Below are 8948 nucleotides of genomic sequence, written 5' to 3' on the forward strand. Positions count from 1 at the left end.
GCACTGCCAGGACATACGTATAAATCCAAACATTTGTATGGGTCCCCAAGCCGATGTCTCGAGGAATTTTCTTCTTAAAATCCAAGGGGCCCCTTGCAGCAGAAACCATCAGCCCTTGGCCCGGGCCAGGCCCAGACTCTGCCCCTAGGCTGGGTACTATGCCCAACATGAAGTGATGGCGAGGGAGGAAGGTAACAGTCATGTAAGAAAGTAGAGAGAACAGAGCTCTCTAATGGGCCTTTCCTCTTCCCCATCACTAGCCAGGCCACCCAGAAAGGCCTGGGCAACCAGAAGTGTTTTGAGAAAGGAGCTCTCTGTCAGACCAGGAACCTCATGCAGAGAGGCTTCCTTTGCCCAGGGGTATTTCAACGAAGCGCATGGTGTGCAGGAATAGTTCAGGGAAGTAAAAGTGAGGGAAAACCTTGCTTTACCTGTCCCTGTCTGTGTGTGGCATGCCTGTTTCCTACAGGACACTTGGTCCTTTGACTCTATGGTGTTCTTGGTTCCTTGCAGTCCTCAACTGCAGCATTTGCAGACACAGTTTTCTAGTGCTGTCCTCTTAGGTTCCTCAGGATTGTATGGTGTGCGTTTGTCACACTGCAAGTTCCCCAGGTCAGCTAAATTGCCTTTCTCTCATATGATTTTGAAATAGTCTTGGGATGCTGCTCACAGTGCCTTGATGCTTGTCTTTCCATACAGTCATTATGAAGAAAATTAAAGAACAAAAGGAACAACCTTGGGTCTACACACTGACAGAAAGAGCAATAGTTTCTGGAGAGGTTCTTCTCTTGCTGTGTTGCTCCCAGGCCTGTCCACTTTGCAGAAATCAGATTAAGATTTTCCTAGAGAAACCACTCCAGTGCAGCAGGGTTCAGCAGAATCAATCCTGATTCAAATCTTCAACCAATAAACTCAGCACTGTGGTTTGATACACACTGTATTTTTCAGAGTAGTATTTCCCTGATAAAAGTAATCCTAACAAAATGATAGTTCACTGTCAAATCTCTTACACAATGTCTGCGAATATATTACACACTCACCTTTTGTGAGTTCCCATTTCTGTTGGCTGCTGTTGTCCAATTGGTCTGAGAGGCATCATGGGGCCCACTGGTCTCCAGGACCACAGAAATGCTTCTTTATGACTCCAGGCTCTAGTTTAATCGGTAGACCCCTGGCTGAGGATATGGCTACACTGGAGAACGGGGGATCACTGATAAGGTGTCATGGTTTAACCCCAGCCACCACACAGCTGCTCACTCACTCCCCCCTGGTTGGATGGGGGAGACAATTGGAAGAGTAAAAGTGAGAAAACTCGTGGGTTGAGATAAAGACAGTTTAATAAGTAAAGCAAAAGCTGTGCACGCAAGCAAAGCAAAACAAGGAATTAATTCACTACTTCCAATTGCCAGGCAGGTGTTCAGCCATTTCCAGGAAAGCAGGGCTCCATCATGTGTAATGGCTACTTGGAAAGACAAACGCCATCACTCTGAATGTTCCCCCCTTCCTTCTTCTTCCCCCAGCTTTATATGCTGAGTATGACATCATATGGCATGGGATATCTCTTTGGTCAGTTGGGGTCAGCTGTTCTGGCTGTGCCCCCTCCCAGCTTCTTGTGCACCCCCAGCCTCCTCGCTGGTGGGGTGGTGTGAGAGGCAGAAAAGGCCTTGACTCTGTGTAAGAACTGCTCAGCAATAACTAAAACGTCCCTGTATTATCAACTCTGTTTTCAGCACAAATCCACAACATAGCCCCATACTAGCTTCTATGAAGAAAATAAACTCTACCCCAGCCAAAAGTAGCACATAGGTGTAGCAGGAAAAGGGGAGGTAAAGTGCGAAAGTAGCAACTATAAAGGTGGAAAAAAAATATTCCTAGAGGGGTGATTTGGAAATTCTTGATAAGTCAGGGGTGAGTAAGGAAGAACTAGATGGTCAGCCCACTGAAATTTTACTTGCCCAGATTGCAAGAATACCTAGGAAGAACTATAATAGCAACAATTTTATAGTCTTCATCTTGGGAGATAACTGGTAGGTCACCTACTAGGTTAGGTAGTAGCATTACTACTAGTAATGCACTTCCTGCATTAACCTTCATTCACATTTAACATCTGGATTTCTTCCAGGGTCTCAAGTTCCACTTTAAGCCAAGTTGAGGTCTTCAAAGCTAACTGTTCCTTTCTCTCCTTTCCTTGCCTGACAATTATTTCTACTCTATGCTCCTCTATCATTTCTGCTAGTGGTGTATCCCAACATTTCACACAGCATTCCCCACCATCTGACAGCCACATAAAGCAACTCCATGACCTTTGCTGATGTTTCTTTATTATGCCAGCTCTTACAAGAGCACACATAACTTTGGGAACTAAATAGTTTCCAAGTTCTCTGCAGATACTACTTCTCCCTTTTTTCATAAACAGTCTACAAAACCTTCTACTTTTTATTTTCAGAACCCAATCATGGCACTCCAGTGTTCAAAGCTTGAGATAAGGGCAACTTCTCAACAGGGCACACTGAGATGGAATCAAATGGCCTAGACTTTTCTACACTACTACAAGTTCATGTGTTTTTTCCCTACCTTTTTAGATTAGTTTATTTTTAACAGAAATGTGTCACAAAAACCTGCAAAACAGTCATGGTTTAGACTTGTCTGCTTGTCAATCCCATCGATCTCCTCTGTGTTCTATCAGATGGATGTCAGCAGGGCACTTGTTTGGGATGGTGAGCATTTCTTTTCTGGAAATGGGTGGGAAGAAGATGTAGGCTGTTTGCCTAACTCTACCATCTTAGTCCTTAGCCATCAAGCTTAGAAATATTTTTAAAGCAGCCAAGCCTAAAGTACTGATGGCTTCACAAAAAGAACATAATGAGATGTGTTTCCAACTCTGTTCCCAGTCAGAGGGATAGAAGTTAACGCTGCAAAACTTTGTTTTAGATTTGCCTAGTTAGTTATGGTGTAGATCTTTATTGTATTTGACAATGGAAGTTCTTTAGCATTTCTTAGAACTTCTAAGAAATTAATCTGCTGAATCCTATTATCTATATTTGTCATCCATTTAGAAACAGCTGTTTGATGCTTAAGCGCTGTGGTAGAGCTTACATACTATACGTACCTAATTAAAAAGGACTAGGTAATCAGGGAAGAGACACAGTACAAGAATTTGTATAAATGTACTTTCAAAAATTTAGTTAGGCAATGTATTGGAAGCAGGCAAAATAACATGTATATTCAGGTAGTATCTATAGTCTGTTCATCCTTCATATTCCAGTGAGTCATTTATATGCAGACAATAAGAAATAAGTCAAGCTACACATTATAAACTTGCTATAACATTAAAACCAGGTAAGAAAATAAATGGAAAAGTAATGAAAAGTACACTAACCCTAACCCCTATTCCTCAGCCAAACCCTAACCCTTCTAACCCTACCCCCTAACCCAAATTCAAACCACAGAAGAGAATCACAGAATCATAGAATGATTTGGGTTGGAAGGGACCTTTAAAGATGATCTAGTCCAAACCTCCTGCCATGGACAGGGACATCTTTCACTAGGTCAGGTTTCTCAAAGCCTTATTCAACCTGACCTTGAAAACTTCCAATGATGGGGCATCCACAACTTCTCTGGGCATCCTGTTCCAGTGTCTCACCACCCTTATCATAAAGAATTTCTTCCTTATATCCAATCTAAATCTACCTTCTTTCAGTTTAAAACCATTGCCCCTTGACCTGTCACTACAGGTCCTAGCAAAAAGTCTCTCTTCATCTTTCTTATAAGCTCCCTTTATATAATGAAAGGCAGCAATAAGGTCTCTCCAGAGTCTTCTCTTCTCCAGGCAGAACAACCCCGACTCTCTCCGCCTTTCTTCATAGGAGAGGTGTTCCATCCCTCTGATCATTTTTGTGGCCCTCCTCTGGACCCACTCTAAAAGGTCTATGTCTTTCTTGTACTGGGGACCCCAGAACTAGATGCAATACTCCAGGCGGGGTTTCACGAGGGCAGAGCAGAGAGGGAGAATCATCTCCCTCAACCTGCTGACCATGCTTCTTTTTATGCAGCCCAGGATGTGATTGGCTTTCTGGGCAAGCACACATTGTTGGCTCATGTCCAGCTTTTCATCCCCCAAGTCCTTCTCCACAGGACTGCTCTCAATCCATTCATCCTCCCGTCTTTATTGACGTTGGGGATTGCCCCACACCCAGGTGCAGGACCTTACACTTGGCCTTATTGAACTTCACAAGGTTCACACAGGCCCACTCCTCAAGCCTATCAAGGTCCCTCTGGATGGCATCCCTTCCCTCTGGCAAATCAACTGCACCACTCAGCTTGGTGTCGTCTGCAAACTTGCTGAGTGTGCACTCAATCCCACTGCCTATGTCACTGATGAAGATATTAAATAGTATTGGTCCCAGTACAGACCCTTGTGGGACACCACTCGTTACTGGTTGCCACTTGGACATTGAGCCTTTGACTATAACTCTTTGGATATGGTCATCCAGCCAGTTCCTTATTCATCTAACAGTCCATCTGTCAAACCCATATCTCTCCAATTTAGCGGCACGAACGTTGTGGGGGGCCATATGAAAGGCCTTACAGAAGTCAAGGTAGATGACATCTTTAGTTCTTCCCTTTTCCATGATGCACAATTGGCCCTTGGTGAAGCCATGCTGGCTGTCTCTAATCACCTTCCTGTCTTCCACAAGGATCTGCTCCTTGATTTTACCAGGCACAGAAGTGAGGCTGACTGGTCAGTAGTTCCCAGAGCCCTCCTTTTCACCCTTTTTAATAATGGGTGTGATGTTTCCCTGTTTCCAGTCACTGAGGACTTCACCTGACAGCCATAACTTTTCAAATATGATGGAGTGTTGCTTGGCAACTATATCAGCCAATTCCCTCAAGACCATGGGATGTATCTCATCATGTCATAGAATCATAGAATGCTTTGGTTGGAAGGGACCTTTAGATCACCTAGCCCAACCCCTCTGCAGTGAGCAGGGACAGCTTTAACTAGATCAGGTGGCTCAGAGCCCCATCCAACCTGACCTCGAATGTTTCTAGGGATGGGGCCTCCACTACCTCTCTGGGCAACCTGTTCCAGTGCTTGACCACCCTCATTGTAAAAAATTTATTTCTTATGTCTAGTCTAAATGTATTTATTCTTCTTTAGTTTGAATCCATTATTCCTTGTCCTGTCACAACAGGCCTGGCTAAAAAGATTGTCCCCATCCTTCCTATAGGCCCCCTTTAAGTACTGAAAGGCCACAATAAGGTCTTCTCGCAGCCTTCTCTTCTCCAGGCTGAACAACCCCAACTCTCTCAGCCTGTCCTTGTAGGAGAGGTGCTCCAGCCCTCGGATCATTTTTGTGGCCCTCTTCTGGACCCGCTCCAAGAGGTCTATGTCCTTCTTGTGCTGAGGGCTCCAGAGCTGGACACAGTACTCCAGGAGAGGTCTCACCAGAGCAGAGCAGAGGACTCAGAACTCAGGACTCTGGGATGCATCTTATCAGGTCCCATAGACTTGTGTACATTGAGGTTCCTCAGGTGGTCTCCAACCTGATCTTCCCTTTACAGTGGGAGGGGCTTTACCCCCCTGGTCCCCATCTTGCGGTCCATCAGCTCAGGAGGGGTGAGGAGAGAGGTTGCCGGTGAAGACTGAGGCAAAGAGGTTGTTGGGTACCTCAGCCTTCTCCTCGTCTGTTGATACTAGGTCACCATTCTTGTCCATCGGGGGGGTACGCTTTCTTTAACCTTCTTTTTCTGGTTGACATACCTGTAGAAGCCCTTCTTGTTATTCTTTACATACATCCCTTGCCAAATTCAGCTCCAGCTGCCCCTTGGCCTTCCTGACCCCCTCCCTACACAACCAGGCAGCTTCCCTGTACTCTTCCCAGGACACCTGTCCCTGCTTCCACTGCTTGTGCAGTTCCCTCTTGTTCTTTAGTTTGACCAGCATGTCTCAACTCAGCCATGCTGGTCTCTTCCCTTCCCTGCCTCATTTCTTACACTTGGGGACTGAGAGCTCTTGCGCTCTATGGAAGGTATCCTTAAAGATCTGCCAGCTCTGTTCCGTTCCCCTGTCCCTGAGGACCGTTTCCCAGGGGGTCCTTCTGACTAACTGCTTGAAGAGCTGGAAGTTTGCTTTTCTAAAATTTAGGGTCCTGACTGTACTCCTCGCTTTTCCCGTCAGGAGCTTGCACTCCACCAGCACATGATCGCTGCAGCCCAGGCTGCCTCCAGTCTTGCCATCACTGATGAGCTCACTTGCATTGGTGACCATCAGGTCCAGTATTGCGTCCCCGCAGGTAGGGGTGTCTGTTACCTGGCTTAGGAAGTTGTCGTCTATGCATTCTAGGAATCTCCTGGATTGCCTACAGTTCACTGTGTTGCTTGTCCAGCAAATGTCAGGGTGGTTGAAGTCCCCCAGCAGGACGAGAGTCTGCAAGCACAAAGCCTCCCAGAGCTGGAGGAAGAAGGCTTCGTCAGTCGGCTCCCCTTGATCAGGCGGCCTGTAGTAGACACCAACCACAAGGTTCCCTTTGTTGCCTCTGTCTCGGATTCTTACCCATAAGCTTTCGACCTGCTCGTGGCTATTCTTCAGGGACAGCTCTTCACACTGTATCAATTTCTTTACATAGAGGGAAACGCCTCCGCCCCTCCTTCCTTGCCTGTCCCTTCTGAACAGCCTGTAGCCATCAATAGCCACATTCCAGTCGTGGGATTCGTCCCACCAAGTTTCAGTTATGGCAATCAGGTCATAGCTTTCTAGTAGGACAGCAGCTTCCAAGTCCTCCTGTTTGTTCCCCATGCTGTGTGCGTTTGTGTAGAGGCGTTTCATCTGGGCTGTTGGCTGCGTTGCCTTCTTAGTGGAACATCTCTTGTTTCCCTTGGGGTGTTTCACTGAGGTTTCCTTGTTAGCTCCTTCTACCTCAGGAGCCCCCAGCTCATCTCTGCAAGACTTCAACTGTGCTGCAGCATCCCCAGCACGCCTCTGGGCAACAGATTGAGGGCTCATAGTAGCACCTTGTCCCTCCAACCATTGTGTACCATCCCACAGCTTGTCCCAGGCAAGTCTAGTATGTTCCCCCTCCCCCTTCACATCTAGTTTAAAGCCCTGTCAATGAGCCCCACAAGCTCCTGAGCAAAGACCCTCTTTCCTCTTTGAGAAAGGTGGCTCCCATTTGATGCCAGCAAGCCTGGTGCCGTGTACGCCGTTCCATTGTCAAAAAACCCAGAGTTGTGACGGTGGCACCAGCCATGGAGCAATGTGTTAAGAGATTGGGTCCACTTGTTCCTACCAGTGTCACCTCCCACAACTGGAAGAAGGGAGGAAAAGAAAACCTGTGCCCCGAATTCCCTCACTAACCGTCCCAAGGCCCTGAAGTCTCTTTTAATCACCCTTGGGCTACGCACTGCAACTTCGTCACCGCCCACGTGGAAGAGCAGTAATGGGTAGTAGTCTGAGGGCCATACCAGGCTGGGAAGTCTCCCGGTGATATCTCTGACCCGGGCTCCTGGGAGGCAGCAGACTTCCCTCTGACGAGGGTCCACCTGGCATATTGGACCCTCCATTCCCCTCAGAAGGGAGTCTCCTACAACTATGACCCTTCTTTCTTCCTTGTGGAGGTGGTAGTAATATGGGGGGTAGGTCTTTGTGGTCTTGGTAACTCCTCTGGTCTAGATGGATTGACACCCACATCATCCACTGACTGGTCCTCCACCTCTAGAGCCTCGTACCTATTGTGCAGAGGCACCTGAGGAGTCATGGTGGGCAAGGAAAGGGTTCGCTTGCTGCCCCGATTGTGGACTTGTTTCCACTCACTGCTTCCCTCTAAGATCCTGCCTACATCCTGGTGGGGGGAGGATACTGGATCCCTTTGGTCACAGGCTTTCTCTGGAGGCTGTCCCTGGTGAGGTTTCTGGGAGCTCAGAGTGTGGTTCCACCAGTCTATCTCCTGCTCAGACTCCCTGATGCTCTGTAGCCTGTCTGCTTCCTCCCATAGCTCTGCCACCAGGCCGAGTGGATAGTCCACCTGATCACAGCATACACAGCTGTTCCTTCCACTGCCACCTGTTCCCAGTGCAAGCTGGTGGTACTCCCTGCAGCAGGAGACCTGGACGGCTGTGTGTTTCCGTGGGAGCTCAGTCTGGGTAGATCCATCCTTTCTGGCTAGTGCAGAGGATTTAGCCTTCCGCCAGGTGGATACCATGGCCATGCCTAGGCTCCCTCTCACCAGCTGAACTTACTGAACCTACCTCTTGAGCTAGGAGGGGGACTTGGCCTTTCCCTCATGCCCTGGCCGTGCAAACTTCCATGCCACGCTCTTCTGCCACGCCACGCCCTGTTTGCCCATCCAGTTCGCCGAGCTCCTGGTCGCTCGGGCTCCCTGGGGTCTGCTTTTATAGGTGAGAGGGTTTGGCCACCGTCACTCCTGTCCCTGCCCACGCTGAGTCAGAGCTGCTGCTCGTCCGCAGCTCGCCCTTTCCCACTCTTTCCCACTCCAGGCAGGGGGCTGGGATGCCCTCTCTCTCCCTGCACTTTTGCCACCTTAGCAAGGGTGCCCCGGCACAAGCCTCCACTCCGGAGCCCTTTGCCTCAGTGACTGTGCTCAAGTGGCAGTTACACAGGTCCCATGGACTTGTGTACATTCAGGTTTCTCAGGTAGTCTCGAAACTGATCTTCTCCTATGATGGTAAGGACTTCATTCCTCCAGTCCCTCCCTTGAAGTTCAGGGGCTTGAGAGATGTAGGAAGAGGGTTTACCACTGAAAAATGAGGCAAAAAAATTGTTGAGTACCTCAGCCTTCTCCATGTTGGTTGTCACCAGCTGTCCTGTCTTATTTAGCAGGGTGGGTATATTTTCTTTATTCTTCCTTTTCTGACCAACATACCTGTAAATGCCTTTATTATTCTTTGCATCCCTTGCCAAATTCAGCTCAAACTGTGCCTTAGCTTTC

The sequence above is a fragment of the Pelecanus crispus genome, chromosome 2 (genome assembly GCF_030463565.1).
Source record: "Pelecanus crispus isolate bPelCri1 chromosome 2, bPelCri1.pri, whole genome shotgun sequence".
NCBI classification, from domain to species: domain Eukaryota; kingdom Metazoa; phylum Chordata; class Aves; order Pelecaniformes; family Pelecanidae; genus Pelecanus; species Pelecanus crispus.